The sequence below is a fragment of the Lissotriton helveticus genome, chromosome 1_1 (genome assembly GCF_964261635.1).
Source record: "Lissotriton helveticus chromosome 1_1, aLisHel1.1, whole genome shotgun sequence".
NCBI lineage: Eukaryota > Metazoa > Chordata > Amphibia > Caudata > Salamandridae > Lissotriton > Lissotriton helveticus.
In genome coordinates, this window is record NC_136057.1 from 63,745,145 (window position 1) to 63,760,475 (window position 15,331).

Genomic DNA, 15,331 nt, shown 5'->3' on the forward strand with positions numbered 1-15,331 from the left:
TCATGTCCATCACCACCACATCCAGCACCACCACGTCCATCACCACCACATCCATCACCACCACATCCATCACCACCATGTCCAAAACCACCATGTCCACGTCCACCACCACACTCACCACCACGTCCACCACCACATCCACCACCACCACATCCACCACCACTACGACCACCATGTCCACCACCACATCCACCACCACATCCACCTCCACCACGTCCACCACCACCACATCCACCTCCACCACGTCCACCACCACCACATCCACCACCACTATGTCCACCACCACAATGTCCACCACCACAATGTCCACCACGTCCACCACATCTACCACCACGTCCACCACCACCATGTACACCACCACTACACCCATGTCCTCCACCACCACATCCACCACTACCATCTCCACCACCAACACCACCACATCCACCACCACCATGTCCACCACCACCACCATGTTCACCACCACCACGTCCACCACCACTACATCCACCACCATCATGTCCACCACCATGTCCATGATTGCTTCTGTTGTGGGGTGGGAAGGGGGAATTCCATAAATCTAATGCCATTTGAATATAATTAAATTGGGGACTTTACTAAGGAAGTAAGCGGCCACTGAGGAATTTATGCCAAACACATGTTTATTTGTTGACAGGAAAATACACTATGCAAAATGTTTCAGCAACTGACAGCTTTTGGTTAAACCTGGGCAGAATCATTCAAATTCAAACTTTGTTGACAACGAATTAGAAATTTATGGTTGTGTGTACAGCGCCCTAGGCCATAAAGGCCCACACAAAAGCTTCAAATTTAAGTTTTCTAATGTCACTAAAAAGACCATGAGACTGAAGATAACAAGCATTTGCAATGCAACAGGTAGCGCATTTACACTAGTTTAAGCTATTGGGATTGTAAATGACAAAGCATTTTATTTATATTTTGAAACCCAAAACATAAATAAAAGGCATTGTCATTTACAATGCCAATAGCTCAAACTTGCATAAATATGAGACCAATTGCATTGCAAATGCTTGTTCCAGTTTGTTGTGTGTCCAAACAACCATTTGGTAGCAAGTAGCAGGTATACCCCAACTGCCTGGTATTTAGTAAACATCAAATGAATCGCTAGTGGGCTGCCAACTATCAGGGTCTCACTGAGATAGAGAATATTTACGGGCACCAAAATAGAAATGCTCACCATTAGTGAATAGCTGAAGAAGTGGCATCTATAAGCTAACTGTAATGCACAGCTATCATGCAAAAGGAAAATAATAATAGACTACTGCATAGAATATCGGTGCAATGCAGTAAAAAAAAAAGTACATAGATATGCAAGTCAGATTCAGAGAGGACTATATTCATTCTATATCATGCATTACAATATTCTAGCTTTCTCCCACTGGAAACTTGCTCTGCCCAATAAAAGTTAATGTTAACATGTTCCCCCACGTATCATTAAAACTCTCCCACATTGTTGTACCAAAATACATTTAAGCCTTCTTTATTCATGTACATGAGGGTATACGCTGCTCATGTACGTGCTTATATTACGTGAATCACGGTTCATTACCATTAAGGAGAGGCATAATAGATTTGCAATGTCCCTCTCTGTGACATTAATGCACACTGCCTATGCTAATTTGCAAACCCTGCCCCTCTAAAACCTATTTTTTGTTTTGTTTAGGGCTCGTGCCCCCTGTACTTTTCATTTTTGTACTTGTGGTTCGCTGTTTTCAGTATCGGTATGGACTTAAATATACAAAAGTGATGTTATTACAATCCTTAAAATAGCAAATGTGTCACAAATTGTGGTTTACGTGAGGACGGAGTGACAGGAGACTTATTAGTTAAGTGGTAAATTAATATACCAGCCTTGTCACACTCACACTTCTGGAAAGTTAGGGAAGGATTAGCAGAATGTGCAACTTTTACTCCCATGGGACCACCAAGAGCAAAGGAGATACAGCGGCCCCGGCTCAACTGCGACCCATTTTTGAAGAACATGGAAATACACATGTAGCTGGGGTGGTCGCTGGGAGGATCTAGATCAGTGCTCAAAGTACGGCCCGGGGGCCGCATAAAGCCCTCCAGGTCTTTACATGCGGACCCCTGGGCAGCAGCAGTACTGGGCTGCCGTTTACTCGACTCAGAACTAACATGAAAAAGAAACGTACATATACAGCAAACACTTATTTAAAGGTTAATTGCAGTTAGGAAAAGGAAGTAACTAGGCCTTTAACTTTAGGAACACCTTCATTCTTAAAGGCATCCACTAGATATACATGCTTTGTTTCCCCATCCCAGACTTTACACCCCGCTAGCATCAGTGCGGCCCTCGGTCACACCACAGACCAAACTTTGCGGTCCCCGAGAAAATGTTGTGAGTACCCGTGACCTAGATCAACAAAAGGCAGAAGTAGTTAGACACGAGGACGAAACAGAAGCTTGTATCTCTAAAAGGCTCAAACAGGAACCAATGAAAACAAGCATTGGCATAGCCAATAGGTTGCGCCTTTGGGACCTTATACGTGTTTAGCCATGCAACAGTTGATGTTGTTGCACCAAGGATATTGTGTTGGATAACTAAACACGTATAAGGTCCCAGAGGCGAAACCTACTGGCAATGCCAATGCTTGTTTACCTGATGGGCATTGGCTGACCGCTACCTGGTTACTGAGGCCCTAGTGAGGTTGAGACATATTTGGGGGAGTTTTAGTCTCATCAGATGATGCTGTGCATGCCCAGCCTAGGTGCAATGAGGCGCAGTCGGTGCTGACTGGGAGTGCGTTCTTTCACTTTCGATTGACGGGGCTGCCCCCCCTCCCCCCGGTGAAAGCCACAAACGGGATTCAAGTCGATCTTTTCATCACACAGACTTAGGGGAAAAAATGTCAAAGTTTGCTGAGGTCTTGAAAAGAGTGACCCAACTCCAGCAATGAGGGCCAATGAGCACTGCTGAGACAAAATAATCACCGATCGATGCAACAACAACAACAACAGATGAATCCCAGAGAGCAGGCTCGAGACCCTCCAGCAGCAGACAGTCTTTGTATCTCTGACCTCACCTGGCTTTCATGTGGGTGCTGAAGGCCCTGCTGGGGTCGGGTTAAAAAGGGCCGCGGATGAACAACTGCGCATGCGCGGCGGACAGACACTGTTTCTCATGGCGCGGGCTAAGAGTCCTTGGATAAATTGCACATACGCTGAGGACAGATACTGTTTCCTGCAGCGTTAAAGAGGGCCTAATGGATAAACAACTGCGCATGCTTTGGGGATAGGGACTTTGCTTTTCAAAGCGCGGGTTAAAGTAACCTTAGATGAACTGCGCATGCGCTGAGGACAGACACTGCTTCCTGCAGCAGAGCGCGGGTTAAAGAGGGACTGATGGATCAACAACTGCGCATGCGCTGATGACAGACACCGCTGTCAAGGCAACATTGCAAGAAATATTTCTTTATTCAGTTCACAACACAGGCTCCGACAGCACGGAACGCAGCACAGGCCCCGACAGCTCAGAGCCAGTACGGGTGGGACGGGGCCCTCAGAGGGACTCAAAGAAGCACAAGAATGACAGTGTCCGCGCGGGGACACAATGAATGAGATACAACAGCTGCCTCGCGCCACAGCACGCGCTGAGATGTTTTGCAGTGCAAAGCTCCTCGGTTCGATTCCTCTATGGGGGTAGTGTCTTTCCTCTGCGCAGGCGCAGTGAGGCTGAGCGCTCTCTGGCCAGGGTGCTGCGCCTGCGCAACCGTGAGATGCCATGTTTTGTTCGCTCGGGGGAATAACACACCGGGCCCCACTCCTCACAGTGAGCCGGGCCCCCGGTGCCGGACTCAGGCGTGCCGGGCCCCCGGTGCCCCCCCCCCCCTCTCCCCAGGCCCTGCAGCCCCCACTGACCGGTGCTCAAGGAGAGGTGAGGTGTCCTCAAAGCGCCCAACCATGTGTGTGTGTGTTAATAATATTTTAAGTGGATCTTATGTTTTTGGTTGTTGTTTTTTTGTTGTTATTTATGAAGAACAAAATAGAGACATTGAACGTCATCCCATAGTCCAACAATTCCATATAATCCCATTCCCCGTGTGTGCGTTTGTGGAATACCAGGTGATGTCCCTGGTGTTTGATTACTGGTTTATTTGTGCAATTTATTTGTGCAATTTTATATAGCGCGAACTTTACCCGAAGGTGTCAGAGCACTTTGCATAGGATCCAGTTGAAAACATAAGGACTGACGGTTACATGCGTAAAAATGATTGCAAATGTTTGCATTACATAAGAACCAGTTGAAAGCATACGGATTTAGGATTACATGCGTTACAAAAAAAAGGTACAAACAGAAAAAATTGCAAATGTACAAGAGATAAAGTCACACAAGGAGGAGATACAAATGGATATACTCAAGGCCTATACTAGTGATATCTCTATCTACTTAGGGAGGGGATACACATGGATATACTCTAAGAGTCACATAGGGATGGTAGAGAGCACAGCAGACTACTGCATATACTAGTGCTTAGAGTTATCTCTATATACATAGGGAAAGGGTAAGATTGGATATACTCTAAGAGTCACATAGGAATGGTAGAGAGCATAGCGGACTACTATAATAATAATAATCTTTATTCGGTTTTTAGCAATGCAAAACCATAAAAGTTATCACAACATACAAAATACATAAGTATTTATATAAAAACTGTTATTACACATGTTTTTTAAAACATATAACCAGGTTCTGTGCAAATTGAGTAAATGATAAGGCACTAGTAACCCTCTAAGTTTCTTCTTCTATTTCAAAGGTTATTCCTATGTCTCATAATGCACTTTAGGAAATTGAGTACATGGTAACAGGTACCTTCAGAATCCAACATCTGTAATGCTAACATGGCTGGGCGACACTGTCTGTAACCCCAACTTTTTAATAGAGGGATTATCCAGATTTTTCTATGGGTGTGAAAAAATTTGCAAAACAAGATTGTATGAATGGTTGACTGTCGGGACAAATCGTCACATGGACAAGGAGCCAAGTTTAAGTTCCAATTGTTTTTATCAGGAAAAGTCACTAGTCTATAAAAAAGATTCAGTCTGAACCTTGTTAGGAGCATCTTATCGTATGCTGTAAATTCTGGGGTTAGATAAAGCTGGATTTTCGGGAAATACTGTATCATATTCGCATGGGTCACAGATTTTTTGGTCGACAACAAGGTCAGTCTCAAAGACTCTAGATGGCTCAGCGCAGTTTGTTTCAAATCTTTCTTAGATATTTCACTTAGTTTTTCTGGGGTGAAATAGTACTTATGTAATCCCAGATCAGAAAAAAAGTGTCTGATATAGGAGAGCCCTGTTATTTTATTTGCATGATCCATTTCCATGGAGTCCTGTAAGATGTTTTTGGTCAGCAGGTTTTTGTCCGACGTCCAGACGCGCCTCCAAAGTAATAGTGGCTGGATCTTTATTAAGTCTTCGATAAATGGGATTCCCAATTCCATGTGCGAGGCATAGATGGAAGAGCCTTTTGGCGTGGACAAGAGGAATCTCATGAAAATATTTTCTTCTTTTTGCAAAGAACCAATGTCTGTGTGTCCCCATATCCCTGCCCCGTAGAGGGCGATGGCTTGGCATTTTGCAGCATAGATCTGTAGCAATTCTGCTGATGGTCTTTTTCCAAGTCTTTTTGAGAAGTTCATCAGTGCTAGAATTGCTCGTTTGAACAGGTGTCTCCTGGCCTCGACAGCCGCCTTCCAATTTAGGCTGTCATCAATCATGATGCCCAGGTAAGGATACTGGGAGGTCTTTTCAATTTTTTGGTCTTTTAAATAAATGGGCTTTGTGGCTTTTCGTTGTCCACCCGCTACCATAACAAATGTTTTTTTTACATTAATATGTAAGTCCAGGGCACCCATGTAGTTAGCATACTTAGATAAAGATTTCTGTAGCTCGATAGGGGTGCGTGCTAAAATAACTGCGTCATCCGCATAGAGCAGTGCAGGGATCAGGCGATGTTTCAGTCTGGGCAGGTCCTGCCCCCCCCTCAGCATGGTGTCCTCCAATCCGTTAGTATACAAGGAGAAGAGGAAGGGGGCTAGGACGCATCCTTGCCTTACTCCTCGCTCTACCCTAAACGGTGCAGTTAGCTCTCCTTTTATTCCATATCTCACTCTTGCTGAGGCTTCACCGTATAGCTCCCTTAGAAAATCCAGAAGGGGAGGATCAACCCCTAGTGTACCCAGCAGAGACCAGAGCTTCGCATGCGACGCGCAGTCAAACGCGGAGGACAAATCCACGTAGACCATATAAATTGTCCCTGGCTTTGCATGAATGTATTTCGAAACTAGCATGCTTAAGTTAAGGGCCTGTTCCACTGTTCCAAATCCTTCCCTAAAACCAAACTGGAGATCCGAAAGGATATTTTTTTCTTCTGCCCATTGCTGAAGTTTATCCAGGACAACTCTGCCGACTACTTTGCCCAGAGAGTCAAGCAGCGAAATGGGTCGGTAACATTTCGTATCTTGGCGGTCTCCTTTTTTAAAGATAGGGACCATGATGGAACATGACCATGACTCCAACAGTCCAAGTTTCGCTGCCGCTGTGCAGACTCTTGTGAGTATAGGAGTCCAAAGTTCAGGAAGATGTTTAAATAAGTCCACTGGGACCCCGTCGGGGCCAGGTGCTTTGCCGCTCTTACTCATCGATAGTGCCATTTCAACGTCTTGTAGTTCAAAGTCTATCAGTATTGGAAATACTACCTGGGGGAGATAAAGATGACGTTCTTCTGCTTTCGATGTTAGTTCAAAGATTTTTGAAAAATGATTCAGCCAGGTTTCCTCATCGATGGCAACATCGATCTGAGGAATATTAGAGTCCGATAGCAGAGGAGACTTAACTATTCGCCAAAAGGACTGACTATCTTTCTTGAGTGCGCTTTTATGCAGAGCTTTCCACAAAGACTGTTTCAACTCTTTTTTCCTTGTCTTTCTGACATTATTATACTCTCGCCGGAGGTGTTGGATCTCTAGATGGTCTCTGTTCGATTTTCCAAGTGCCTTTCTTAAGTTGGTCTGCGCCTTAGTACAGTCATGATTAAACCAACCTGTAGTACTTGTTTTGTTTTGTTTGGGTAATCTGGTCAACAGTATTTTTACTTGTTCTAGTATCATCTTATAATTTTCCAGGATTAACTTGGCATCTGCTTGGGGATCAAGGCATATCATTATATTGTTATAAGCAGTCTTTATTAATGTGTTAGTAAGCTTGTTAGGATCCACTTTTTCCCATTTTATAGTGTATCCGTTTTTTTCCCCCACTTCAAGCCTGTTTTGTGATAAGGTATTTGCTATTGTTGCCATAAAAGATCTTGGTTGGTTCAGCTGTAAATTCAGCCTTAGAGCAGAATGGTCGCTTAGAATGTTTTCCAAAATTTAAAAATTCCTACTTAAATCCTTTAGACCTTCTGTGATAATTATGTAATCGACTGTGGTCTCGTGACCCCTTCCTCGATAGGTAGGTTCTGGTTGATTCTCTGATGGTAGAATTGGGTTTATTATTTGCAGTTCCAGATCTGAGAGGATCTTATTCATAGCCAACCCCGTTCGTGAATGGAGGAAGTGCACGAGGGGGTTCTCGTGCTCGTCCACCACTCCACAGGTCTGATTGTTCGTCAAAGGGCAGGGGTGTAAATTAAAGTCCCCTCCCCATATTATATGGACATTACCCTTTCTCTCATACAGATGTCTAAGGTGGATAATTTTTTCTTGAATTATGGAGAGGATGTTTAAAAAATTGTCGTCCTCTAGATTATTATATAAATTGATTAGTATAATAATATATTTTTTCCCTATTGTCAGTGTAAACAATTGAAAGTTTGGGAAAGAGGCTGCCTCTAATACCTTCAAGTCAGTTATTGTGTTGGCTATGTAGGTTACCAGCCCCCCCATAGGTCTACCTGAGCTGCTTGAAAGGGCGGGGGATGAATATGTCTTATATCCTACAAGATGTAGGGACGTCGTGGCCCATGTCTCCTGTAGGCATATAATTTTACCCTCCTCCAAAAATCGAGCAGCGGAACCATCCTCTATTTTTGGTCGGAGGCCTGCAACGTTCCAGAAAATCATTGAGAGCTGTAAGATTTCGTTCTCAGTATCCACCGTTTTAGGTTCTGGTAGATCTGGGGGATCTTCGGGTAGGACCGGGCTGGTCTGTAGGGGGTTCATAGTTTCAACTCTTGGTCAATCGACCATTTCCAGGCTGCTAAACCGGTTCATGGTCGGTATGCCTGGCCAATTTTGCCAATGTGGGGTATCTCTATAGATGGGTCTGTGTGATCAGTAGCGCGGTCTATCCCACTGTTCCCAGTTTCTACCTCTGTTCTGTGGTCCCACAGTCTGCCACGGGCCCTCTAGCTGTTGATAATTCTGGTTTACTGACCACCAAGAATTGTCAGGATCACTATGTCGCTGATATGTTTTAGGCCCAGCGAAGTCTAGTTCCCATGGTTGTGGGACTGCTTTACACCAGATGTTGTCCGATTCATTCGAATAGTTATTGTAATATCTTTTTGGGTAAAAGAAGGAAAGGGATCTTGTAGCGATCCCTCCAATTGTATTATTATGATCCCAGGAGCAGATATACTCGACTATGCTGGGATCCTCGAAGGTGATCACTATACAATCTCCCTGTATAGTTTTTTTCCTATGTCCCACCCAAGGGGTCCTACAAACTGTTGTTATCCTGCTTGTCCAGGTTGGCGGAACAGGTCGATTTGTGTTCAACCAATACTGTACTTTATTTTTCAACGACCAGTTGGGTTCCGTCCCCTCTCCCATTAGTTCAGGAACCCCCGTCATCACTACCACATATGGACATGCCTCAGGTGGCATGTTTAGCGGAAACCTGTTATCAGTGGTCCCTCTCATACCACCTTTGTTGTTTGGGAGATTTGTTTTTTAGTGGCAGGAGTTTTAGGGGCCGGTGTATTTATTATTTGCGTATTTGCTTTAGATGTATTTTGTACGATATTGCTCTGCGGGGGAATAGTAAGGGCCTTAGGCATAGGTTTCTGTACAGCCTGAGCCTTTGGTACTGTAGGGGCCTTTACTGTGGGTTGCTGTTTAGGCGACGGGCGGGCTAGAGTTGTAAGTTTCTTTTGTGGAAGCAATGTTGCCGAGGTGTTTATGCCCGTTTTTGGCGGTCCCTGTATGGGTATTACCTTGGGACAGCTAGCGAGTTTTGTCAATTGAGACTCGATGTTAAGCAGTCTAGTTTCTATTGGGCGAATAAAGGAATCTAGAAGGGAAGCTATCTCCTTTATTAGCCTTGATGCTTCTCTTTCCTTGCCCGTTGTTTTTTGGGGGGGGATTCTAAGGTGGTGGTATCTTGAAAGTTCTGTAGTGGAAGATGGATCGTTATCAAATTATTGGCTGGGTCAGCAATTTGATGGGATAAACCTGACGGATTTATGGTGTCGATCAGATCTATATGATCGACCAGTTTGTTTTTTGCAGTATTATCTAGCTTTTCCTTATCTTTCCTTTTCTTTATGGCTCCCTCCCTCCTCCCTCTAGCTTGCCTTGCTTCTTCCGGGGTGTGGTCAGGGAAAATTTCGGGTGTTTTTTCTAGCTCATTTTCTGAGAATGTTACAGAGAGTTGAGAGGCAGAAAGATCTATATTATTTGGGAGACTAAGTCTGTTTGTGCCCGCTGTATTTTGGGTTGGGTCAGATTGTATGTCTGGGGTTCTTGCGGTTGCTAGTAGTCCCATTGAGGATCGCCTTGCAATTGCGAGTTCTGTTGAAACTCTACCCTCAATCAGACCGATACTTTGATCAATGAATGTATTAGCTTTAGAAATAAAGTCATCCATCGGTCCTAGCAGTTTTTCTCCTACCCCGGTTTTTTAAAGTTGTTTTTGTTTACTTCCCCTCGTGTTCATTTTCAGTGGATGGAATATGCTATGTCTTTAGTTAATAATGATGAGTTATCGCTGGCTTCAGGAAGGTGGTAAGTACTTATAGAAGGAGTCCGAAGATATAGTGCTTAGAGCAGGGGCCCGGACCGGACTCTCACGTTCTCGAACGGCCTCAAACGGCCCGCTCTTTGCGCGGTCTTCGCCCGAGCTGCGTCCCGCGCGCGTCCCGCGTCGCGGGTAAAGTGATGGTAATTATATACTTGTCGGCAGTGGGCGTGTCCGTGGGCGTGGCCGCCGGGGGAAGAGGAACCAGCTGAGCAACGTGGAGGTTGCTGGTCCTCGCAGTCCCCCGGCTTGCTGGTGAAGTTTGCCCAAGCCTCTACCCTGGGGTCTCTATCTGGGAGCGCTAGGCTAGCCCTGCCGATTGCAGGGCTCGCTCACACCAGCGAGTCCTCGTCAAGGGGAGGCTGCAGTCAGACAAGCAGGCTTCTGTGTTGCGCGGACCTTTGCTCCGTCCTGGACACAACAGGCAGTATAGTTCGGCAAAGCAAAGTGAGTGGCACCCGCGAAGCGGGTGTCACGAAAGGTTTTGATCCGTCGGCAGTGGGCGTGTCCGTGGGCGTGGCCGCCGGGTGAAGAGGAACCAGCTGAGCAACGTGGAGGTTGCTGGTCCTCCACCAGAACTTTCCCAGTATGCACAGGCCTTCATCGAGGTAAGAGACCTTGATAAAGCCCGGAAAATATCATGGTTGAGGGAGGTAAAGGCTACCTACAGAGCTATGGGGCTATCTCCACTGTGGGATGACCCTGTAGATAATCCTTTCCCACCAAAAAAGACCTTTCAAGATCTGTACTGGAGTATGCTTGAAGCATCGAGATTCGGCCGTTGTACTGAACCGTCACTTACGGCTGATTTTCTAGTTTTCAAGCATTCCCCGGTTTTCGAGGCATATTGGGATTGGATTACCGTTCCAGGGGATAGGAAGAAGTTCCACCAGTTCAGGGTGGGGACATTGCCTTTAAATGCTTTTACCGCTAAATGGCGAGGAGGTCAGGGATCTGCCTGTCCCTTCTGCCCTGGCCAACGGGAAGGTATTGGGCATGTCCTTTTTGTCTGTCCTGAGTACAAGGTCCCCAGGAGGTCCTGGTTAAAACCTATCTGTCTCCAGTTAGGACTTAAAACGGGTACTGAGGCACTCAGGATTTTGTGTACTGACAATTCCCAAGCTGTAGTAATAGCAATAGCAAAATTTCTCCATTGGATGTGGATAACACGGGCCCGTAAAATGAGCCTACAGTAATTTTGTTTATAACATAAATATGAATATGTTAAACGTATTTAGTGTTTAACCTTCTTGGTGATGAATTTCCTCTCATATTTGAAAATATTTGAAATTTTTTATAGAATAATCTTTTTATTTCTTTTTTATTGCAACTATTTATTGATTGAACTGTATGGCTTTTTATGATCTCTGGTTGGTCAATGCTAATTGCTTAAGGATGAATTGTGGATCTTTCTAGTCACAAATGATGTATTTCCCCTATTTTTCTTGTTAGATTTGCAACAATTTCTTTCTTTTCTCTTTAAAATGTTTTTTATGTATTGTCTTTTATGATTGAAAAATATCGAAATAAAGACTTTTGAATTTGAGTAACACCCAACCCATGACAGACTTGCCTCATCATTTTTTAAACAAAGGAGCCCCTTGATCTATCAAAATTTCTTTTGGAAAAGCCACCCCAACGAACGCGTCTATCATGGCTTTGGCCACCATCATAGTAGTGGGATTTGGCAGAGCAGTTGCTTCAGGAAAACGCGTGGCTTAGTCAACAAGTACTAACACATAACAATATCCACTCCTAGAGGGTAAAAAAGGGCCTATTATGTCCATCCCCACTCGGGTGAAGGGTACATCTATGCAATTGCATCTGGGGTAATCTGGGAAGTTTATATCCGCTAAACATTCTTTGCAGTATGTTTGTACTTGTTGAAAAAGACCTGGCCAGTAGAGGTTATCTAAAATGACCCACTTGTTTTCTTTCCTCCCAAAATGTCCTCACAGAAGGTGACTGTGGGGCAAGAACAGGACCTTATCCCTAAAAAGAGTGGGGATCAATAATTGGGTAGGATCCTTAGGGCCACATTTTCTATACAACAACCCGTTGTTGCACATAGAATTGGGGACCTACTTTTGATGGGTTTTCCTGATCTGCTGCTACACGACAGGCCTCGTAGAATGAGGGATCCTCCCGTTAAGCTGCCCTGAAATTGCGGTCATTATCCCAGACAAAATCCTCTGCTTGGGTAGAAAAGACCTCTAAAGGAATTCCTCCTTTTTCTTCCCTACGCTGTTTTCTACTTTTTCTCTGCTTGGCAGGTGGCCATTTATGGATGTCCATTTGAGAGTTGTCCTTCCTGGTATCTTGCACCAAGGAATTGAGATGAGGATAATTGTTATCTATGATCATTTGTTCCTGTAGTTTTTGTATGAGACCCCCTTTGAGTGAAACAATGGGTGGGTCTCTGTGTTGCAAGCGTATTTCTGCTATGGGGTATCTTTTACTATCCCAATTTACATACTAAATATTCTCTGTTTCTTGAATCTGAGGAGCAGGATGGTGTAAGACTTGGGGCTGCATCACACTTTGCAGACACCCTGTGACTACCAAGGCAATATCTGGTATATCATTAAAAGATACCTCACAATGGTAAGGGGTACATTTCCTCATAGCATTATTATATAGGACTCCAGGGATTCCCTTTTCCATGTGCTTCTTCTTTTGAGGGCAGAATCATGCTATATGTCCGACCCCTCCACATTGGAACCCTTGTAGTACAGGCCTAGGAGTCTGTACTACAGGGTCAGGCAATAAAATCACAAGTTTGGGGTTTCTCTGCGAAGGGGGAGGAGGATGATGAACAGGTACTGAACTTGGGCTTCTCCAGTTTGACTCTTCCCTCCCTTTTTGTAGTTCCTGAGCTCGACTATAGGTGCTAGCTAGTTCAATAGCTTGTTCTAGAGTCAGATGGATATGCTGTCTTACCCATTCCTGTATGGGAGGTGCGGTATTGCTCCAGCAATATCTTTTCCATTATATCCTCCTTAGTTGCTGTGAGGGGTTTTAATCAACAGTCACTTAAGTCTTTCTCCCTGTAAATACACTGCCATGGGTGTTTCTTGGGCTTCTTTAAGATGATTTAATTTTATTCAATAAGTTTAATCGTCAGTCCTTAAATATTCCAGAATGTTCCTTTTATCTCAATTAAGGGAGTAGTGTCCTGAGGATTTGAAGTCTGGCTGACGGATTGTAACTCCTTTGTTAACAAAGGACCTAGATATTTGCTTCACCGGTCAGCCTGCCGGCTGCTGCCTGTGCCATACTCTTGAAAAAGTTTGGATCTTCTACTGTCACATATTTAAGCAGAACCACTGAGGGCAAAACAGTTTGCCCCCTCTATTGTCCCATGGTATCAGCCAATCTTCTAAGGGCTGTCTCCTACCTTTTAGCTTGTGTTGTCTGGGCCTTGTGTATTGCAATGCGATCTTCCAGGGCTGGAATAAGGAATTTTTCCATCGCCCGCTCCTGCTTCTCATGGCTCTCAGCCATCTTGCTCACCACCATCTCCATACTTCCAGATCCCAATTCTGACACTGCTTGTGGTACTTTTGGGAGACTGGGCAGGATGTAAAGGCGATGAGGATTAATTTGTTTCTCAATGGTGTCTTTTATTCAAAGTATTGCGATACTGATATACATAAATGTTAATGAAAATGTCTTCAAATGTTGATTTCCCATCTTCTCCTTTTTTCCTTCTAGATCTTCAGTTGTGGCTGAGTTGCCCGGATTGTCGGTGGAAAAAGGAAATGAGTGGTAAGTAACGATTCCAGAGATAATACCTAGAAGTCTCAGTCACCAACACCTCTGGTGGTTAGTTAGGAAAAGAAGTAGTGTCACAGTGAAGGCAACCAAACGTTATTGTATAGAGAAGCACCCATAGGCTGCCATTATGTGTCGGCAAATGGATACCATGCCTTTAAGACTCTCCAGAGATCCCCGGTATCCCATGATGCACAGCCAGAGGCAGTTACTTTCAGTTCTTTTTTCCGGCTCCTCCTAGCAGGACCCTGGAGTATTAAGCTCTACCTTTTAAGGTCTCGCCTGCCAATGCGCTTGCGCATTGCTGGCGAGAGATAAAGAGGGCAAACCAAGGTCTGAAACCATCGCGGATTTCGGACAGTTCGTGTAGTGCACTCGGGCGGAACACGCGTCCACCTCAAAGCCATCAGCCGCCCTCCCACAGGCATATGAAGCTTCCCCCACCATGCGCTCAGCCTCAGGCATTTCTGCTCCCCCCTAATTATTCACCCCTGCTGTTGCTGCCCACGGCCGTACTTTCACTTTCACGGCTGCACTTTCACTTTCACGGCCGCCAGGCCGTGTCTCTTTCAACATCCTCCCCCCTCCCAGTGCACTTTAAAAAAAAATCCTACCCACCATTAAACAACCTTGCTTATTATACATTGCTTTCACGGCCGCCAGGCCGTGTCTCTTTCAACATCCTCCCCCCTCCCAGTACTTTAAAAGAAATTCATACCCACCACTCCCGCCCCCCCACAGCAATGCCAAGAGCTTGGTAGGTCTCGCTGAAGCCAACGCGCATGCATGCGCGTGCACAAACCCATCCTCGCACACCAACATTGTCTTTATCTACTCCCCATATGCTTTTCCTCCCCTCGCTCGCTTCCCCCCCACCCCCCACCAGGCTCTTTTATCTACTTGTTGTAGTTGTGTAAACGCCTTTCTTAGAATGGCGCCACTGTTTGCCTGTGTGCTTCGATACATCTGTGCAGTCAGCCATGTTAATCACCGCACTTCATATATAGTTGCAGTTTGCTATGATTCATGGCGCAGCAGCACTACCCTCTCTCTGGCTCCCAGCATGCCTCATCCAGCCTGTGAGACCCAGCCCGGCTGCGGTGCTGGCAGCTCCATTCCAGCCGAGCGTCAGCTCGGTTTAATCTCCAGCTTTGCAGCGCTGCACAGAAAGAGCAGTGCAAAGCGCCGTGAACAGAAGCCTAAGCGCTGCCTTTTGAGTCGTTCGCAGCTCGAGAGGATCTGGGATGGCACACAAAAACATGGTGAGATCACTTAGCTCTGGGATCTGCTGCTTCTGTCTGGAAACACTCGAAAATTAAGAACTACACACATTCCAGGGGATCCCAGAATATTGTTCAACGCCGGTGTCTGCTGCTCTTCAGGTTTGTGTATTTTTTAAAAAATTGTATTTGAAAAAGATATGGTTGCACTTTGAAGAAACGCAGCATGCACCCTGTGTGTTAGTTGTGTAAACGTTGCACCCATCAACATCGCACCGCAATGGAATGCTGTCTACCACCTCAGACATCGCTGTTTATTTATTTATTTTTAC

The 15,331-nt window shown here is 45.1% G+C and overlaps 1 protein-coding gene and 1 pseudogene across 2 annotated transcripts in view; one reads left to right on the forward strand and one right to left on the reverse strand.

Moving 5' to 3' along the window:
* The window catches only part of LOC144825272 (uncharacterized), an 80,142-nt gene extending 76,881 nt beyond the window's left edge, over nt 1–3,261 (reverse strand). Inside the window, exon 1 of the mRNA XM_078684125.1 lies at nt 3,066–3,261. The gene's annotated coding sequence lies outside the window, so the exon portion shown is untranslated. The remainder of the gene's footprint in view (nt 1–3,065) is intronic.
* A 499-nt stretch (nt 3,262–3,760) lies between these two features.
* LOC144824429 (uncharacterized) overlaps nt 3,761–15,331 on the forward strand; it is a 32,890-nt pseudogene continuing 21,319 nt past the window's right edge. Inside the window, exons 1-2 of the transcript XR_013608962.1 lie at nt 3,761–3,916; nt 13,720–13,773. The product of XR_013608962.1 is annotated as an uncharacterized LOC144824429 (transcript). The remainder of the gene's footprint in view (nt 3,917–13,719; nt 13,774–15,331) is intronic.